Source organism: Dama dama, chromosome 22 (genome assembly GCF_033118175.1).
Source record: "Dama dama isolate Ldn47 chromosome 22, ASM3311817v1, whole genome shotgun sequence".
NCBI classification, from domain to species: Eukaryota; Metazoa; Chordata; class Mammalia; order Artiodactyla; family Cervidae; genus Dama; species Dama dama.
This window is the reverse complement of record NC_083702.1, coordinates 9,367,273-9,388,611: the sequence shown is the minus strand read 5'-3', so window position 1 is coordinate 9,388,611 and position 21,339 is coordinate 9,367,273.

Here is a 21,339-nt window from a genome sequence, read left to right as displayed (position 1 = left end):
CGGAGGCACGGGGAGTGTGAGGAGGGACTCTTGTATAATGCAGGCTCCCCACTGAGCCTTATAGGATGGGGAGGCCTTGAAGCGGGGAGACAGTTTGGGGACAGTGTCCACCTGCCAGTGCCTCGGCGAGCAGGGCAATGGGATTGTGGGTTGGCACAGTGCTAGGTGTTCCCACCACCAGCCCCCATGAGAACCCTAAGAGGCAGGTCATATCCACTCACTTGCTTGTTGATGCAGCAGTGATGGGGCATTTGTGGCAGGAACACAGAGGGTGGGGTCCCTGCCCTCAAGGAGCTGACTGTCCTCAGAGATGAGCGTTAAACTGACCGCTGGACCCAGGGTCCCTTACCAGGGCCAGGTGTTGTGTGAGTACGGCTGTATGGACTGCAGGCCCCCACGGAGGGGCCTGGATGATGGGTAGGTGTTAGCATGGCAGTGAGGGAAGGAGCGGGAATTCTCTTGGCAGAGAAGCAGCATCATTGCCCCGGCTTAACAGAAGGAGAAGCTCACTCAGTGCGTGAGTGAGTTAGCAGTGGAGCGTGGATCAGGTCTGATCAAATCCTCCCAAGGGGCAGCAGTGACGGGAGAGGATCCCAGACAGCCGGGTAACAGCTGCTTGTTGGGGACTTCAAATTTCCACATCTGGGAAAGGGGCTCCCCTAGGGTGGCCCAGGTTGGGACAGGATGGGACTCTGGTATCCTCCACGTTGAGCAGTGGAGCCTGCACTAGACCAGAGGTTTGCAAAGCAGGTCAGGGTACAGGTGGACGTGGTGTGTTTCTGGTAGAGAGAAGTTCGGTGCCCATGCAGGATGCTATGAGAAGTCCTCCCCCTCACCCCCTCCCTACCAAAACCCTCCCTTGCTGATGGGTACCAGGAGACCCCATGGTGCTGCCCATCTGTTCCCCTGGGCACCGACCAGCTGCTGGTGATGCTGGGTGAGAGAGCAAGGTACTGGGTATTTATTACAGAATCTCCTTGCCACCCCAGAATGGGAAGGTTTACCAGACCCCCTGCCAGAAATGGGGGTGCTGAATCATTTCACTCAGCCTTCCCCACTAGTCAGGGGGTGCCACCCAGGCAGGACCCCATCCGTGGTCAGGCTGTGCCCTGGTGGGTGAGAAAGAGGACCAGAGATGTGGAGCGCAGGATTCGATTGAGACCCAGGGCTCCTGACTCCCCTTCTGAGTGGTCGGTGGGGAAGTCTTGCTGCTTCTGTTGGCTGAGGACAATCCCCTGGAGGCCTCAAGCCTGGAGCCAGTGCTGACAGGTCAGTGGTACCCCCTCTCCCTCCCTGCTGTCTCCCCGCTGCTTCCAAGCCCTTCCTTGGAGAAGGGCACCCCTGCAGTCTGACCTTGCTGAGTTTGGACCCCCTCCTCCCATCGCATACAAGAGAGGGCCAAGGAAAACTGGGTTCCACACGAGTTTAGAGCTGCAAGGACCCTTACAGGGGCGAAGTCTGGGCCAGGAAGACAGTGACTTGTCCACGGTTAAGCACAGAGCTAGAGGTTCCGGATCCAGGTCTCTGGCCTCTGATTGTGCAGTCACAGGTCATCTGCCTGGCTGTGACTCCTACCACACCTGGGGGTGCAACTGTTGGGGCTAGCTCCGAGGGTCCCAGCATCTTCTCCCCACTCCAGCCTTCCCAGGTTCCCAGGTGATTCTTGATCTTCAAAGACTGTTGGGGGTCCCAGGCTTTCCCCATGTAGCCAAGACCCCCCCCCCCCGTACTACCCCTCGGGAGCCCCTAATCTTGGCCCAAGACCCCTTTGATTCTCTACGGAGCACAAAGGGGGAGCACCCCTCCCAACAAGAGTTTGTGGGAGGATGGATGTGTCCACCCATCTCCTGGCGCTGCCCCTCAATGTGACACTCCCCATCCCCAGGTGCCCACAGCCCTTGTCTGGCTGCCCCTGCCCTGCCCGCAGCGTTACTGCCTGTGTATAGTATAAATATATATATTTTCTATATATAAGATGTATAATATAAGGCTCCACAAATATATCTGTGTGTGTGTGCGTGTGCGCAGTGAATGGCGGTCCCCATCCTGGGCCCCCACTCTCGACTCCCCCACCACCTGGTTAAGTCTCTCAAGAGTGAATCCTGGCCCCGTGGCACCCTCCTCTATGACATCCGTCCATTTGTGGTGAACCAAGTGAAGGTGGTGACTTCTGGTGACATAGTAATAAAGTGAAGACTCAAAACCCACCAGCAGACTGCAGAGCGTCACGGTGTTGCTTTGTTCTTCGCGAGTGTGGCTTGGTGTTTCCCCGTCGCCTCTGTCTCCCCTGACCTGGAACATGCTTTATTGTTCATTATTGCTTAGTTAAAAAGTAAAATCATTACAGTTGAAGCCAGTACCCCTCAACTTGACTTGTGTACACGCACACACACCCCATTGCCACTCTGTAGCCTGGTCCATTCTAGAGGCAGCCAAGATTAGGAGCATGACCTCATTCCTTCCAGACCATTCCCGTGCTCTTATGTACACATATGTTTGCAGGACACTGTTTTTAAAGTTAGCTGCCCTGAGCTGTTTTAATACTTAAACAGATCCTATAAAGTGCCAGACTCTGTACTGGCCTTAGGAGCTCAACACTGAACCAGGTACAGTCCCTGCCCTCACAGAGGTGGTCTTCTGGCAGGGGAGATAGATGTTAAACCAACATGCAAGCAAAAATCTCAGCTGCATCAAGTGCTGAGTGTCAGAAGATGCAGTTTAGACCTGGGCCCCTCTGAGCAGATGACCCTTAACTTGAAGCAGATCCCTGAGACACAGGGGGCCTGGGCTCCAATCCTTTGGGTTTGGCTAGGCCCTGGGCCTCACTGTAACAGCCTTTCCCCTCAGTCTTCAAGAAGATTTATAAAAGATGAGATGGTTGGATAGCCTCACCGACTCAATGGACATGAGTTTGAGCAAACTGGGAGATGTGAAGGTCAGGGAAGCCTGGTGGGCTGCAGCCCACGGGGTCGCAGAGTCGGGCACAACTGAGCGACTCAACAGCAGCAGCCCCACTGTTCTCCGTTCACACTTTCTGTCCGTGAGTCTTTATTCAAGTGTTCCCTCCGCTCTACAGTGGCCAGAGCACTTACCGCATATGTTACCTGCCAAACGACTTCGAAAATGGACAACGAAGGACTCAGATCTGCCCTCTGGGGTGGGTGTGGGCGAGTGATTCAAAAGACTTAAGTCTTGGGTCAAGAAGATGGGTCCCCAAAAGGGCTGAACGGGACATCCCAGTGGAGACTACCAGCCTTCCAAGATGACCAGCCCTCCACACTGATGTGGGTTCTCAAAAAGTCATCATATGATGGCCGTTGACTGGACTGGAGGGAAGTCTGTAAAAGCCTGAAAGGCTTGTCACAGAGTCAGGACAAATGGGGAAAATGCAAAAATGCTTTAAAAAAATATTACTAGTTTTGAGAATCAGGGCCACTATTTTCAAAGCCCAGTTCAAAATTAAATGCACAGCCTCTTTGAAAAGCAATAAAAGGGACTTCCCTGGTGGTCCAGTGGCTAAGACTGCACTCCCAATGCAGGGGGGCCAGGTTCAATCCCCGGTCAGGGAACTAGATCCCACATGCTGCAACTAAGACCTGGCACAGCCAAAAAAAAAGCAATAAAAAACCAGTACAGTTAAAGGTACTAAAATATAAAGATTTTTCCTTTCAAAATATTTTGTTACTTCTAAGTAAGGGGTAATAGTGATACGTGAGTAACACTATAAACCTAAAATTGCAAGACAAATTTTCATTGTCATAAATTTATATAATACAATAAATAATACTTTGTTAATATGATACCCGATTCTTAAACTTTTTTGACTCACTTTTTTGCAAATTCATTTATCAAAACACATACTTTTTGCCAGTATCATTTCAAATGAAATAATGGAAAGCTATGACAATCATTCCTGGCTAATTCAAGATCACAGTTTTTTATAATTTTTAATTTTGAGAAGGATCTTTCTGCTGCTGCAGCTGTTGCTGGAGTTGTTAAGAATATTTCATAGGCTGTGACATTGGGAGAAATTTCTAATAAACTTTCAGAATATAAACTGAAGTACATCTGCACATAATGGTTCTTGTGGAACCATTTTCTAAAAAGATTTAACTCCATGCAAATCAATTTCATGTAAGTCTGACTTGTAATTTTAAATGTAAATTTATACAGTGACATGTTCATGTTTTCCCCAACATTTTCTGTAACTTATGGCAGTTGTATAAGACACTGAGAATGACTTCATGATTTGTGTATAATTTTAATAACCTGTTTATACATTTGCTTGCTCTAGCTTCAGTTACAAGGAAAAATTAATTTTGAACATGCCTTCCTCACTAATGCAACTTCACATGAAAATGGAATTCCTTTCTATAGAAGATGGTCTGTAAATTTAATTTGTATTTCTAAGCCTGTGAATACTTGCTTTGCAATGCTGCAGCAGTTTTCAAAATGAGAGGTTCTAGCTCTGAAGAATTCTAATGGCTCCCTGACATGCTTTATAGCAACATCCATGTGTATGCTTTGGTTTTGTAATAATTTACTGACAGTTTACTGCGAGAGTCCTGGCAGTTCTTTCGCAGACTTGGGCTGCAGCATTTATATTTCTGTAGATGCTACAGGATCCACTTCCATGTGGGGTCCCTTCTCATCACAGCCTTGATGGACTGCAGCCATCTTCTCCTGTTGCCAGTCTGGGCACAAATCCTGGCCCCTTGCAGCCCCCCAGTGTCTCAGATTGCCCAGCCATGTGGGTGCACGCCCGGTGGCCAGGCCAACTGCTCCTCACCCAGACTGCCCACTGCCTGCCGTTCTTGGCCAGAACCTGCTTGATGCCACCTGCTGTATCGTCTCTGCTCACACACATGCTTCATCGTCCTGTTGGACTTCTCTTACAAAAGAAGCTCAAGGAGAAAATTGTTAAGGATTTCAAGATGCCACGTGCAGACAGTAAACCGAAAACTGGATCCCTTCTGAGAGCAGGACCCTGTGTGATTGCACTGGTCACATGCCCATGAGTTCAGCCCCCTGTCTATTTCCCCTTTATTCAATTCTGAATCTTTTAATGTATGATTTTTTAAAAAATCATTTTACTTATTTACTTAGTGATTTTGGGCTGTGCTGGGTCTCTGTTTCTGCGCACAGGCTTTCTCTGGCTGTGGCAAGCAAGGGTTACCCTTCGTTGCAGTGTGCTGGCTTCCCGTTGTGGCGGCTTCTCTTGTTGCAGAGCACAGGGTCTAGGGCCCTTGGGCTTCAGTAGTTGGAGCTCCTGGACTCAAGAGCACAGGCTCAATAGCTGTGGTGCACAGGCATAGTTGCTCCACGGCATATGGAATCTTCCCAGATCAGGGATCAAACCTGTGTCCCTTGAGGTGGCAGGCGGATTCTTATCCACTGCACCACCAGGGAAGTCCAATTCTGAATCTTTTTTTTTTCTCCTCCTTTTAGTCTCCTTGTCAAGTAGACAGCTACACTTGACTGGCCTGTAATATTGTGCTATAATAAGAAACATATACTTAGTCTTCATCCAATCTGAGTTCCTGGCACAGAGCTCCTAAAATCCTTGGAATTTCTGAATCATCTGGGTAAGAGAATTGTCTTTTATGTTCATAATAAGTCCCTTTTAACCATACCTGAACAGATGTTCATGAGGTGACTAGGAAAACCCCTAAGGATGGGGGATTGTTTCCAGCGGTACCAATCCTGTGATTAAAGGGTTGAAACGTCTAGCCCTAGCCCCTGACTTCTGGAGAGAGGGGAGGGGCTGCAGGTTGAGTTCAATCACCAATGGCCGATGATTTAATCAATCATGCCTATGTAATGACACTCCATAAAAACCCTAGCCAAAAGGGCTTCCGAGAGCTTCCAGGTCAGTGCTGGGTAGATGGCAGACCCAGAGAGGGTGTGGAAATCCTGCAACCCCTTCCACATGCCTTGCTTTCTGTGTCTCTTCCATCTGGCTGTTGCTGAAAGGCATCCTTTTATGATAAATAGGCAGTAATAAGTAAAGCACTATCTGGAGTTCTGTGAGCCATTCTAGCAAATTATTGAACCCAAGGAGGAGACCATGGGAACCACTGATTTATATCCAGTAGCTTAGGAGTAGTTTCTGAAGTAAGGGCAGTCCCTGGAACTGACCTCCTAACTTGAGGGATGGGACCCTAACTCCAGGTGCATAGTGTTATAACTGAATAGGGGGCTTCCCTGTTGGCTCAGTGGCAAAGAATCCACCTGCCAGTGCCGGAGACACGAGTTCGATCCCTGGTCCAGGAAGATCCCACATACCTGGGAGTAACTAAGCCTGCGCTCTAGGAAGCGCAACTGTTGAGCCCGTGTGCCACAACTACTGAAGCCTAAGCACCGTAGAGCCCGTACTCAGCACAAGAGAAGCCACCACAATGAGAAGCCCGTGCACTGCAATGAAGAAAAGCTCCTACTCGCTGCAACTGGAGAAAATGCCCGCGCAGCAACAATGACCAGCAGAGCCAAAAGTAAATAAATAAATACAATTATTTAAAAACAAAAGACTGAATAAGTTTCTGTTAGGATGCTCAGCTGGTGTCAGAGAACTGGTTGGTGTGGGAAACCCATACACTTTTGGTGTCAGAAGTAGAAGTATAGAAGAAAACAGTGTTTTCCCTTTTAGGGCCAGCTCTATGCTAGGCACTTTGTAGTATCTATTTCACTTCCATTATACCTGTGGATATAGAGGCACTAAGCTTATCCCATTCTACATTCTACCGAGGAGGAGCTGGGCTCCGCCAGGGTCACACTGGGGCAGAGGCTGAAGCACCATAGGGCCCCACCTGCAAAATCCATGCTTTTAGGCACTTCGCTGCCTTTTGTTGAAATATCTGTATATATTTCCAGTAATTCACAGATCCTTAAAGGCTTTTATGCAGCAATTCCCCTGGCTCTGAGTGTTTCTGGATCAGCAAAGGCTTTGGCTTTGGTCAGCCATCCACCCTCCTCTGGCTTCACCCATCTCTGCTGTCTTCCCAAGCCTGTCCCAATTACATGTCCTAGAAAATGCTACTTCAAACACTGGAAAAACTTCAACAGAACTGAAAACCTTTTCCTCAAACTTTTTCCAAATCCGCAGGCTTTTTAAAAATCACATCAGTTGGGCCAATTGGCATCTGCTTAGCCCTAGCTGTCAACATGGCAGACGCCCAGGCCCATCCTTGGCCGCCTTCTCCATCCACACTCGCTTCCTGGGTGAACCCACCTGGTCTTGTGGCTTTAAACATCCACTGTAGGAATTCCCTGGTGGCCCAGTGGCTAAGACTCTGTGCTCCCAATGCAGGGGGCTTGGGTTCAATCCCTGGTCAGGGAACTAGATCCCACACACTACAAGAAATATCAAAAATCCTGCATGGGGCAACTCAGAGTATGCATGCCGCAAGCAAAGATCCCACACGCTGCAGCAAAGATCCCACATGCTGCAGTAAAGATCGAAAATCTTGCATACTGCAGTCAAGACTCGTCTCCGGCCTCTTGCCATGACTTCAACCATTGCCCAACACACCCCCAACCCACCCCTTGTTCATGCTGTCCCCTTGGTCCAGAATGCCCTTTCTCCCTTCTCTGCCTGCCTAATTCCTCTGTGCTCCTAGAGTCAGCTCCAAGGTCACCTCCCTGATCACCCACTCCCACCTCCCCAGCACTCTGTAACTACCATCTTCTTCCCGGGGCTCACCCATCCAATCCTCACAGCAAGGTCACCTTGGCTAAGATGACTAACAGGCCAGAAAAGCAGTTTGGTGGCCCAAATGGCAAAGGCCTTAGCACCTTCTGTGAATCTGGAACTGTTGCCAGAATCCCAAGGTCAAACGGTAGATGTGTATGGCATGAGGAGGGGGCAAATGGGACTGGAAAAGAGGAGGAGAAGGGACAAGAACCAACACGTTTGGAGCAGATTCTATGTTCTTGTGCTAAAGGCCCTGGAGATGCTACTTCATTGTTAAATCCCTGGGGGGTAAGGATTTTAAAAACAAAAGAACTGCTGTATAATAGTTACAAAACTAAGAAAGGTAGCATTTCAAGGCAGTGGAAGAGACTAGTCAATACTAGACTTTAATATGAAGTTGGCTATGTATATGGAAACAATCAAGTTGGATCCCTTACATGGCATTAAAACTCCAAATGGAATATGTTAGTTGCTCAGTTGTGCCTGACTCTGAGGCCCCATGGACTGTAGCCCGCCAGGCTCCTCCATCCATGGAATGCCCCAGGCAAGAATACTGGAGCGGGTAGCCATTCCCTTCTCCAGGGACTTTTCCTGACCCAGGGATCCAGCCGGGCTCTCCCACGCTGCAGGCAGGTGCTTCTCCAGCTGAGCCACCGCACAATCATTTAAGCGACTGTTTCTGTGAATCTGGGGTAGGGGAGGTCTTCGTCAGCCTAACACAGAAGGCAGTGACCAGGAAGGAAAGTACTGAGAGACCTGACTGTGTAAAAATGTAAAGACTTCATATGTCAATAAATAAAGTGAAAATGAAAAACCAGGAAAAAAATCTTTCCTACATGCTACCAGATAGAAAGGGCTTCCCTGGTGGCTCAGCGGTAAAGAATCCTCCTGCAATTCAGGAGGTGCAGGTTTGATCCCTGGGTCAGGAAGATCCCCTGGAGGAGGGCATGGCAACCCACTCCACTATTCTTGCCTGGAGAATTCCATGGACAGAGGAGCCTGGTGGGCTACAGTCCATGGGGTCGCAAAGAGTCAGACATGACTGAAGCGACTGAGCGTAGGACAGAAATACAGGTTCATAATCTAAACAGACAATTCACAGAGTAAGAAATATAAGTGGGCCAAAGTTCAATTTTTCTAGTAACCACAGAAATACGAGTTAAGTCAAATTGAGGTACTGTTTAACGTTTACCAAATTATCTGGGACTTTCTTGGTGGTCCAGTGGCTAAGATTTCATGCTCCCAATGCAAGGGACCCAGATTTGATCCCTGGTCAGGGAAATAGATCCCACATGCAACTAAGACCTGGCATAGGCCCCCCCCAAAAAAATAATAATGGAAGTGTCATGAGGTACCATGGGAGAATGCACCATATAAAGCTGATAGAAACTGTCATTGTATAGGTTATAAACAGCTTTTGCATTCTAAGGCAGGAGAGGGGATCTGTTTACAGAGAAGATCCTCCCTTTGTTCTGAATTGTTTTGGAAAGACCCTTTCCTCCAGCCCTCTTAGTCAGGCAGCTGCGAAGTGACAGCCCCCTGATGCTCTTGGGGATGCTCAAAGCTAGCTGCTTTAGGCTAAGGTGTTAAGTATTCTAATCCATTATATAAACTGGGTTAACCAGTTAAAGGACTCCCCCAGCCCCCACCCCAAACTCGGTTTTGGACTGCTCTCTGCAGGAAGGTGCAAGAGCAGGAGCTGAAGCACGCTTTAGATGGGAGGCCAGGATTCTTCTCCCCTGTGGTGGCAGCTGGGGTGGTCTGCACGCTGGGCAATAGGGGCCCAGTTGAGGGCATTGAGCCCCTATCCAGAGGGCGAGGTAGGCTAAAAAGAAAGCAGCCATGTGACCCCTGTGGAGAATCCCTGACTGTGGACTTTGGCAGCAGCGACCTCCGGTTTAAATCTGCCTTTTGTTCTCCCCAAACCTGCAGTCAGATTTTTATTAGGTTGGTGGTAGCTGTGTTTTAAGGAATTCAGGGAGAGTGTTGAGCCTAGAGAAGCCATCCTGGGAGCTGAAGCCTGGAGATGTCAGCAGATGGCAGGAGGTGACCCACTTCTGGGAAGAAGGGCAGTGGTCCAGAGGAAGGGAGGTGTCTCAGGTGATGAGTGGCAGCCAGGTCAGAGCAGGAAACAGGAAGCATGGCTTGCAAGTCACTTGGCAAAGTGAACATTCGAAAGCTTGGTCTCACAGGCTGTATTAAAGAGCAGTGTTGCCCAAGGGCCCAAACCCCAGAATTCCAGGACCCTTGGCTGCATGTCAGAGGCAGGAGGACAGGCCCTTTTCTATGCTGGGTGACTGGAAATGGCAACTGCAAACTGGGAGACAACCTTCCATTTGCAGCAAAATCCTTAAAAATGTGCATAACTCTGATCTTAGTTCCCCAATCAGGGGTTGAACCTGGGGTCATGGCTGTGGAAGCACTGAGTCCTAACCACTGGTCTGCCAGGGAATTCCCAATAGCTCATTTCTTTTTATCTCTGATAATATTTCATTGGTTGGATGTCCCACAGTTGTTTATCTATTCGTCTACTGAAGGACATCTTGGTTGCTTCAGTTTTGGCAATCATGAATAAAGCTTCTATAAACACCCATGTGCAGATTTTTGTGTGAATGTAATTTTCAACTCATTTAGATAAATACTAAGGTGCATAATTGCTGGATCATACAGTAAAACTATGTTTAACTCAGCAAGAAACCACCGAACAGTCTTCCAAAGTGTCCATGCCGTTCTGCATTCCCATCAGCAATAAAGGAAAATTCCTATGGCTCTACATCCTTGTGAACATTTGGAGGTGTCCATGTTTTGAATTTTAGACATAATAATAGATGTGTAGTAGTATTTCATTGTTGTTTAATTTGCAGTTCCCCAAAGCCATTTGGGGGGACTTCCCCATTGGCTCAGTGATAAAGAATCCACCTACCAAGCTAGGAGATGTGGGTTTAATCCCCAGTCTGGGAAAATCCCCTGGAGAAGAAAATGGCAACCCATTCCAGTATTCTTGCCTGGGAAATCCCATGGACAGAATGGACAGAGGAGCCTGACAGGCTACAGTCCGTGGGGTCTCAAAAGAGTTGGATATGACTTAAGTGACTAAACAACAACAGCAAAGACATGTGGAGCATCTTTTCATACACTTATCTGCCATTTCTGTTCCAGGTTTGGGGGATTCCCAGGTGGTGCTGGTGGTAAAGAACCTGCCTGCCAATGCGGGAGATGTAAAAGACACAGGTTCAATCCTTGGGTCGGGAAGATCCCCTGGAGGAGGAAGTGGCAACCCACTCCAGTATTCTTGCCTGGAGAATCCCATGGACAGAGAAACTTGGCATGCTACAGTCCATGGGGTCGCAAGGAGTGGGACATAAGCTTAGGTAATGGGTTCTGCTGGAGGGCTACTCTCCCCCCACTGTATCAGTTAGCCTTTGCTGTGTTAACACACTATTCTAAAACAAAATCACACATCTGTAGGTGTTGTGGGTTTCAGCTGATTGTGGCTGGGTGAGGCTGGGTGCTTCAAGCCTCACATCTGGGTCTGTTTTGTCTCACTGTGGGTTTCCGGGTCTGCTGGGGCGGCTCTGCTCCACGGTCTCACACCTTCTTTGGACCACTGTACCCAACTTAAATATATATTTTGATAAATGCATTTCAATATAATTGATCTCCTTTATAAACATTGGTATATTATTTTGTGCATTTTAAAATACTATGGGTGGGGTGGGGTGGTGGAGGCTCCTCCTAGTGGTCAGAGGCTCAGAGAAAGTTAAGAAATCTTGGTCTACAGGGATTTGCAATGCAACCTTGAGTTGAACCTGAACAGGAAATAACCAAGACATCATACAAAGGAAACTGGTTAAGTAATCTTGGTTTTACTTTTACAGTGGAATACCATAAGGGAAGTAAGAACTTTCTTGTAGGAGAATAATGAAACAAAACATTAAAATTACATTCAGTGGAAAAAAGATTATAAAATAATACAGTGCTATTCAATCACTTTCCTGTACCCCTGGTAACTACTGATCCATTTCTGGTAACTATAGCTTTGCCTAAGAATTACTCATTAAAGAAAATAAACAATTGATAAGATGCTCAGAGGGCTTCCCTAGTGGTTCAGATGGTAAAGAGTCTGCCTGCAATGCAGGAGACACAGGTTTGATCTGTCGGTCAGGAAGATACTCTGGAGAAGGGAATGGCAACCTACTCCAGTATTCTTGTCTGGAGAATTCCATGGACAGAGGAGCCTGGCGGGCTACAGTCCGGGGGGTCGCAAAGAGACACAGACTGAGTGACTAACACTTTCACTTTCAAGATGCTTAGAGAAGTTAGCTGAGTTGCCTAAGGCTGGAAACCTTTGGGATTTCCACCTCTCCATCCTCTTTATTCCTCCCCACTCCCACCCCACCCAGCATATTACATCTGTGACAACCTATTTTCAAATTCTGAGGTTCTGGGGCTTAGGACTTCAAATATGAAATTGGGAGGACATGATTTAACTCTTAACAACAGTCACAGAGTAGGGGGTCACAGACAACCCCTGAAGCAAAGGAGGTCCACTGCTTCCTAACTGTGTGACCTTGGGCAAGTGACCTAACTTCTCTGGGCCTCAGTTTTCATGACTGTAAAATGGGGATTGTGCATATCACTGACAGTTGGCTCCAGCTGCTGCCTTTCTAGATCCACCCTCATGTTGCTGCTGAGGTTGCAAGAACAGGCTGCTTCCAACCAGTGACTGAGCAGAAGGGAGCTAACGTGGGCTGGTCCCCGCGCGACACAGGATGCCTTTAGCCAGGACTTTCCAGGTGGCCTGGCTGACACTGTCCTCCGACTGCACTACCGGCCATCTGATATCCTTCCTACCCCAACCCCCGCCCTGGCCATCCCCCCAGGAGTCAGCCTTTCAGACCTGCATCATAGTCTGATGGCATATCCTACCCAAGGGTAATAGTAACACATTCCACAGGGGTGGTTATGACAACCCTGCACACGAAGTCGTATGTGTAAAGCATTGAGAGAAGTGCTTGGCACTTGTTCGGTGCTCAATAAAAGTTTATTCATTCACAAAGCATTTATTTGGTGTCTGCTGTGTGCTAAACACTGGGGTTGCAGAGATGAGTAAAACCTAGTCCTTTCTTTCTCTCTTATTTTTTAAAAAAAATTTATTTAGTTAGTTATTTGGCTATACCAGGTCTTAGTTGCAGCATGTGGGATCTTTAGTTGCAGGATGTGGGATCTAGTTCTCTGACCAGGGATCAAACCCAGGTCCCCTCCATTGGGAGCTCAGAGTCTTAGCCACTGCAGCACCAGGAAAGTCCCTCGTCCCTGGTATTGGTCTCAGCATCTCTGAAGAGGTAAACCAAAGTGAGGATAGAAGTAGTGCATGGAGAAATTGAGAGCAGGGTATGGGGGCTGAGCATTCTGGAAATGATCTTAAAGGAGTAATTCAGGAGAAATAGAAAGCTACAAAGGTGAGGATGCCCAGGGCACTCTCCACCACCCACAATCCACTGTGCACCCAGGAGTCCCAGTGATCAGAAAGATCATCCTCCAATCCAGATCCGATCACATCCTTCCCCAGCTGCCAGGCACCTCGGGGCCCCCCAAACTCCCACAGTTCATGAAGCACCACTGGTCCAGCCCTGCTTCTGCTCCAGCTTTGGTTCCATTTCACCAACACCAATGGAAAAGGTAATGGCAACCCACTCCAGTACTCTTGCCTGGAAAATCCCATGGACAGAGGAGCCTGGTGGGCTGCAGTCCATGGAGTCGAGAAGAATCATACACGACTGACCGACTTCAGTTTCACTTTTCACTTTCATGCATTGGAGAAGGAAATGGCAACCCACTCCAGAGTTCTTGCCTGGAGAATCCCAGGGATGGGAGAGCCTGGTGGGCTACAGTCCATAGGGTCTCAAAGAGTCAGACACGACTGAAGTGACTTAGCACAACACTGAAGCCAGACAGACCACTGCTTTAGGCTTCACCTGCCACCTTTCTCTCTCTACCAGGTCTACACTCTTGCAGTTACCTCTGCCTGAAACATCTTTCCCTTCCCTGTCATTTGACCACCTCCTATGTATCCTTCATGGGCTTCCCTGATAGCTCAGTTGGTAAAGAATCCGCCTGCAATGCAGGAGACCCTGACTCGATTCCTGGATCAGGAAGGTTCTCTGGAGAAGGGCTAGGCTACCCACCCCAGGATTCTTGGGCTTCGGTGGTGGCTCAGCTGGTAAAGAATCCACCTGCAATGCAGGAGACCTGGGTTCGATACCTGGGTTGGGAAGATCCCTTGGAGAAGGGAAAGGCTCTCCACTCCAGTATTCTGACCTGGAGAATTCCATGGACTGTATAGTCCATGGGGTCGCAAAGAGTCAGACATGACTGAGCGACTTTCACTTCACTATGTATCCCTCAGGCCTCAGCTAAGATGTCGCTTCCTCTGGGCAGCCCTCCCTGATTGCCTAAGTCAGAGAGGTGGCTCTCTTCTAGGTCCCCTAGCCCCATGTCTGCCCTGTCACACTGCTCTGCCAGGGCCTGGCTCTTTGTATCCCTTGCAGGACTGTGAACTCCCAGAGGGCAGGGACTGTGTTTACATTTCTATTTTTAGTTTTTCATTATGAAAAATTTCAGACATATACCAAAAAAAGAGAGAGAACAGCACCATGAAACCCCGTACACCCATCACCCCAGAGCACACTGATTTTGTTCCATTGGTTCAGTCTCTCTCCCCCTTTTTTACTTTTTTCCTCCTTTACTAAAGTATTGTAAAGTAAATCACCCCCACCTCCCATGTATTTCACTATGCTTCTCTAAGAAATTGAATAAATAGTTTTTAATCACATGAATGACTGCTGCAGAGCTGTTTCTAACAGCTCTGAACTGGAAACATGCTTATTAGCTAACATTTGAAAATGAAGGGGTGACCAGTCAAAGGACTCTGATGCATCTCTTCAGAGGATCAGTATGAAGACCACACAGCCTCCTGGCAAGATGCCAGTGACCAAGAAAAGCCCAGAAAGACAAAGAGCCCAGTCTGAGCTGGTCTCCACACTCTTTTTTTTGGCAAGCAGGCCAACATAGCTGCCTGGGTTCCCCGGTCAGAATAGAGAAAGCAAAAAGGAAGGTTAGGATGAGGGTGGTGAGATGTGGGCAAAAATGCTCTTCTCCCTTCCAAATGTTCTTCTCTGTTCTTAACGTCATCTTTCCAAGCTGTTACCTGCAAACCAGACTTGCTGCGGGGCTGTGTGAGGCTGAACAAAGGACTGGTGGCATCTGCTGGCTCCGTGGGGAGCTGGCTGGAGTCACTGAAAGCCTTGCTGCAGACCTCATGACAAAGGGTGGATCCAAACCCCGGGCACAGACTGTCTCAGTTCCCAGAAGGTGGTCGACAAGCCGCATGGCTGTTTGTTCTTCTGCTGCCGGGGTTTTGGAAAGGCCGCGGTGTGGTGGCAGGGAGTCACCTGATGTTCCGGGCCATGTGTGTGCTTCAGGTGCATCGGGGTTCTCATCCTAGCCAGGTGGCCTGCCCACCTGGGCGCCTGGCGCTTGCTCTGCCTGTTTAAATGGTTATCAGGGTGAGTAGTTTTGAGATCTTTGTTCCTCTGGCAGACTTACATTTATGACAAATCCTGACCCAGAGGGTTGTCCTGGGAAAACAGGATCCACTTTTCAGCTTGGTTCCCAGGCACACTGACCCTAGAGGAGAAGGGGGCCTATCCCCAGCAGACTTCCTTTGATCCACCCCTACTCCTTGGGAGCTCAGTTCAATTCAGTTCAGTTCAGTCGCTCAGTCGTGTCCAACTCTTTGCGACCCCATGGACTGCAGCACGCCAGGCTTCCCTGTCCAATACCAACTCCCGGAGCCTGCTCAAACTCATGTCCATTGAGTCGGTGATGCCATCCAAACATCTAATCCTCTGTCATCCCCTTCTCCTCCCCCCGTCAATCTTTCCCAGCATCAGGGTCTTTTCCAAGGAGTCAGTTCTTCGCATCAAGTGGCCAAAGTATCAGAGTTGCAGCTTCAGCATCAGTCCTTCCAATGAATATTCAGGACTGATTTCCTTTAGGATGGACTGGTTGGATCTCCTTGCTGTCCAAGGGACTCTCAAGAGTCCTCTCCACTACCACAGTTCAAAAGCATCAATTCTCCGGTGCTCAGCTTTTTTTATAGTCCAACTCTCACATCCATACATGACCACTGGAAAAACCATAGCTCAGTGTCCTGTAAACAGGAGGCGTGATGACTTCATACTTGTTCTCCCAAGTGCCATGCTGAGTCCAGCGTCTTCCTGCTCCCTAGAAAATCCGACTTGAAGAATTCTGGAAAAAGGACCCATCAGAGTGCATTGGTTAGGGGGCAGGGATGGAAAGAGGCTTGGGGGTATATGTCTGGAAGGCCTAAGTTGCAGTTCCAGCTCCCCATAAGTCACTTGGGAACCTTAGGACTATCTCTCCCACTTGCCTCATCTACCAATGTGTCCATTCATCTCCATCTCACTCTAACCAATGTGCTGCCACACATGGTCATTAAGCAGCTTCCTGGGGGCCTGAAAGGAGACCCAGAGCTGAACTGCTATAGTTCCTGTCCTTGGAAAGGTCACTTCAAACAATAACTATGGTTTTAAATGATCAAAAAATGACTGAAGGCATGATTTGTAGTGAGGGAACGGATGGGGTTCAGGGTAGGCTGCCCCCAAATATGCCACTTTGGAAAATTGATTATTTTGAATTAAAGTTTCTTGGGGAACAGTCAATGGGAGAACACTTGTCCCCTTGAAAGCAGGAAATAAATCTCCCATGTGAAGCTATTCTCTGTGTACCAGGATGAGAGGAGAAATCCTTATCTCCAGAAACGTGAAATGCAAGGTCTCAAGGCCAAGAAGGCTGCCTAAACAAACTCTGTTACTCTTTCATTAACTTGCTACCCCAAGCAAAAAGCCCTTTGTTTTGTCCAATCTTCACAAATAATTGTTTCTTTGTCTGCAAGGTATAAAAGCTGCCTGCTTTGGTCACTTCTTTGAGCTTTGTATGTTTGGGGCTCCCGTATGGATGAAATTAAATTCGATTGTTTTTCTCCTGTTGATCTGTCTTTTGCCAATTTAATTTTATTAGACCAGCCAAAAAGAAGTTAGAAGGGCAAAGGGAAATTCTTCCTTTCCTAGAGGATCAAGAAAAATGCCAAGGGCTTTCATTTGCTAAGAGGCTTTGAAGATGGAGCAGAAGTTCACTGGGCAGGCATGTGTGGGAACAACAGGGACAAAGATGGAGGCAGGAAACACATGGCTGTTTGAGAAACTTGAAGCTCAGGCTTCAAGTTAAGCTCAGGCTGAGCTGGGAAGGGCCTTGGAGGGTCTGCCTGCTTCACAGGGTTTCCAGGAAAGGCCTTGGCATCTCGTACTGACGTGTTTTTACCCACAACAGCAGGACACTTCTGAGGGCAAGTGGGCAAGCTTGTGGGTTCCCCCAGGAAACAATTCTCCAGTCCTCTGCAGATATCAATGGGGCGCCCTGTAATTTAATTCATTCTAACACTAACCACTTGGAGTTCGTGCAGACCCCACAGGTTAAGAGGGTTTCCCAGGTGGCGCTAGTGGTAAAGAACCTGCCTGCCAATGCAGGAGATGTAAGAGATGCAGGCTCAATCCCTGAGTTGGGAAGATCCCCTGGAGAAGGGAATGGCTACCCACTCCAGTATTCTTGCCTGGAGAATCCCATGGACAGAGGAGCCTGGTGGGCTACAGTCTATAGGGTCGCACAGAGTCAGACACGGCTGAAGCGACTTAGCACACACACATGCCACAGGTTAAGGGTCAAGTGCCACAAGACTGCCCTCCTTTTCAGTTGCAAGCAGAGGGTCCTCAGGTTTCCCACATTTCTGTCCAATTTGGCTACAAATCAGATTCCCTTGACCCCCTCCTCCCATTCCATAATTTGCTGTAACAGCTGTAACTCAGGGCAACATCTTACTATTGCTGGTTTGTTACAAAGGACACAAACAGCCACATAAAGAGCTACATAGGTAAGCTCTGTTAGGGTGCACAGAGAGCAGAGCTTCTGTCTCCATGGAGTTTGAGGTGTGCCGCACTCCCAGCAAGTGGACGTATTCAAAACCCAGAAGCTCTCCGAAACCCTTCACTGAGGCTTTTTATGGACGTTCCATTATCCAGGCATGATTGATTGAATCATTGGCCACTGGTGATGAACTCCCTTTCCAGCCCCTCTCCTCCCCTCGGGTGGAGGGGGGGAGGGGCCCTAAAGCTCCAGCCCTCTAACCACACGGTTGGTCCCTCTGCAATCAGCCTCCTTCCAGAAGTTATCTAAGAGCTTCCAGCCACGTCGTTCATTATCTATAATCTCCAGTTCAGTGGATAAGTGCTTGCTATAAATAACAAGATGCTCCTATCATTGCTGTCAGGAAATGTCCAAACTCTTTTATTTTTAATTTTTAAAAATTGTTTGTTTTGTTTTGTTTTAAAATATTTATTTGGCTGCACAAGGTCTCAGTTGCAGCATGCAGGATCGTCGCTCATCATTGAGGCATGCTGGTTCTTATGGGATGTCATGTGGGATCTAGTTCCCTGACCAGGGATCATACTCGGACTCCTTGCATTGGGAGTGCGGAGTCTTAGCTACTGGACCACCAGAAGTCCCCAAAACTCTTTGAGAAGCTCTGTGCTAGGACCTGGGAAGAAGATGAAGAGTCAGAAGACTGGAGTTCAAATCCCGACATTTCTGCTGGCTGACTTGCTGAATTCGAGTTTCCTGCTTTATAAATTAGGATGATTACAATACCCATCTCACCAGGTTGGAGTGAGAAGTAAATAAATGCATGATGAAAAAATATCCAAGTTCCTGGCATTCAGTAGGTGCTCAATGTGTGTGTATTCTCTTTTTAGAACATTACATTGTAATCTGAATGTGATTAACATCAGTACCTACCATAGGTCAGGTCTTCCTGTGACATCTCATTTAATCCTTGCCGTCTTTCGGCCAGGTAGGTTATAACTCCCATTCTACAGAGGACACTGAGGCTCAGAGAGGGCAGGTGGCTTGTTCAAGGTCATATAGGTGACAGGATATGGGGCAAGAATTAGAAAGAAGTGGGCTGGACTCCAAATCTTAATTCTTTTGACTTTTTCTCAATTGACAAACAGCAGGCCTCTCCTACCTTCACTGCAGAGACTGCACATAGCCTCCTGGTATTCATTTCCTAATCCCTTTTCTGTAACAGCAACTTGTAGTTCATCACTTTGTGGCTCCATCCAAAGCCTTCATTTCCTGACCTCCTTTTCACCAAGATGTGGTCATGGGGCTAGGTTACAGCCATTGAGATGTAAAGAGAAGCGTCATGAGGCACCTCTGGGGTCTCCTTAAAAGAGAAGGGAGATTGTGTGCCAGGCTGCTTTGTCCATGGAACTTTCCAGGCAAGGACACTGGAGTGGGTTGCCATTTCCTACTCCAGGAGATCTTCCCAGCCCAGGGATCAAACATCTCATCCATCTCCTGCATTGGCAGGTGGATTCTTTACCACTAGTGCCATCTGGGAAGCCAGTGAGATTGCATGTGTGCATGCAGGCTAGGTCATTTCAGTTGTGTCTGACTCTGTGTGACCTTATGGACTGTAGCCCACCAGGCTCCTCTGTCCATGGGGATTCTCTAGTCAAGAATACTGGAGTGGGTTGCCATGCCCTCCTCCAGGATCTTTCCTGACCCAGGGATCAAACCTGTGTCTCTTATGTCCCCTGCATTGGCAGGCAGGTTCTTTAGCACTAGCACCACCTGGGAAGCCAGTGAGACTGCTTACAAGTAAATGTTAATTTGAAAAAAAAAAAAAAAAAAGAGGAAGCAAATGCCATCTTCCTACTTTTCTCGTTCCTTTCTGCTGGCTGAACTCAGATGAAATGGCTGAACTCAAGGAGCCATCTTGGGCCACGCAGAGCTAGCTGTGTTGGTAGGACAGCAAGATGGTGAATCACCATCCCAGTCATAGACTGCCTCCCTCTTCCCCCTTCTGAATGTTAGCTCTTCTCTATTAAGCCTTTCTTTCAGCTTTTAAACAGGCTCAAGTTTCTCCCAAGCTAAAACAAAAATCCGTCCCTCAAACCCATGTTCCCTTCCCTCCCTCTCCTGAATCCACCAATTGGGAGGAACCACCTATTCTCAAGGTCTTCGTGTCTCCATTTCCCTGCCACTCCTCAACTCACTGCATCTGGGTTTCTGTCCTACCATTCCATCAGAATTGCCTGGGTCAAGAGCCTGGGACGGCTAGATCTAATGGGTTTTCTTTGGTTATCTTCTAACTGATCTCTCGAAGCATGCCATGTTGCCCATGCCCTCCTCACCCTGGGTTCTGGGGCACCTCTGTTCCCCTTGCCTCTTCAGCTGCTCACTTTCTGTTGTCCTTGCTCGCAAACCCTCTGCTTTGAGCTCTAGTCCTCTCTAAGGAATAATCTGATTCCTTTTCTTGCATGTCTCAAAAGTATCTCAAACTCAACACGTCCAGGGAATCCCGTGGCAGTCCAGTGGTTAGGACACTAAGCTTTCACTGTGGAGGTCCCAGGTTCAATCCCCAGTCAGGGATCTAAGATCCCACAAGCTGTGCTGCACAGCCAAAAACAAAGCAAAAAAACAACAGAAATAGCATCAACACGTCCAAACTGAAAATTCTCCCTCTCCAGAAGCCTAGCTGTTCTTGCCAGAAATCTGAATCTTTGACACATCTCTTCCCATCATCATCCAAAACCAATCCATCGTCAACCTTTGACAGTTTCATCTCCTAAATAAAGTCCACCCGAAGGCCATCAGCTGATTCAGGCCACTCCAGGGACTGTTGCCTCGATCTAGTAAACAATCTCCTAATCTATCTTTTCATCTCCACTCCAATCCTCTTCTAAACACCAGTTCTGCACACAGTAGTCAAAGGAATCTTTCTATCAACAGGGTCCTGTCAATGACTTGCTCAGAAGTCAACAACTTGCCTTTGTCCTCCAGATGAATAGCCCAACTCCTGCCTGGGCCAGCAGGGTCAGAGTCCGCCCTCTTACCCGCTTCACTTCACTCCCCCTCCCTCTCTGTTCCCGCCTCAGCGGCCTTCTGTGACACCCACGCTTCCTGAGCACACCCCTCCCTTTCCTCGAGCCACTAGCGGTACCCTCCTGCTCTTCCTTGTCAGTTAACCTGCCACATCCATAACTCTCTTCCCAGGCAGTAGCACCATTCGAATGACTTACATATATTAACGTTGTCCTCCCCAATTAAAATGTTAGCTGTTTGAGGGCCTGTCTTGCTTGCTGCTTCACCCTCAAAGGGTCAGGCACAGTCATCCAAAGAATATTTATTGAGTGAATGAATAATTCGCCCGCCCCCACCCCCACGCGAAGAGCCCACTCATTGGAAAAGACCCTGATGCTGCGAATGATGGAAGGCAAAAGGAGAAGGGGAGGGCAAAGGATGAGATGGCTGAATGGCATCACCCATTCAATGGACACGAGTTTGAGCAAACTCCCGGGAGGCAGTGAAGGACAAGGGAAGTCTGGCTTGCTGAAGTTCATGGGGTGGCAAAGAGTCGAACACGACTAAGCGACTGAATAACAACCGCCCCCAAACAGCTCATAAAGTACGCCAAACTTTTAGGAGCCCCACCTGACACGGATCCT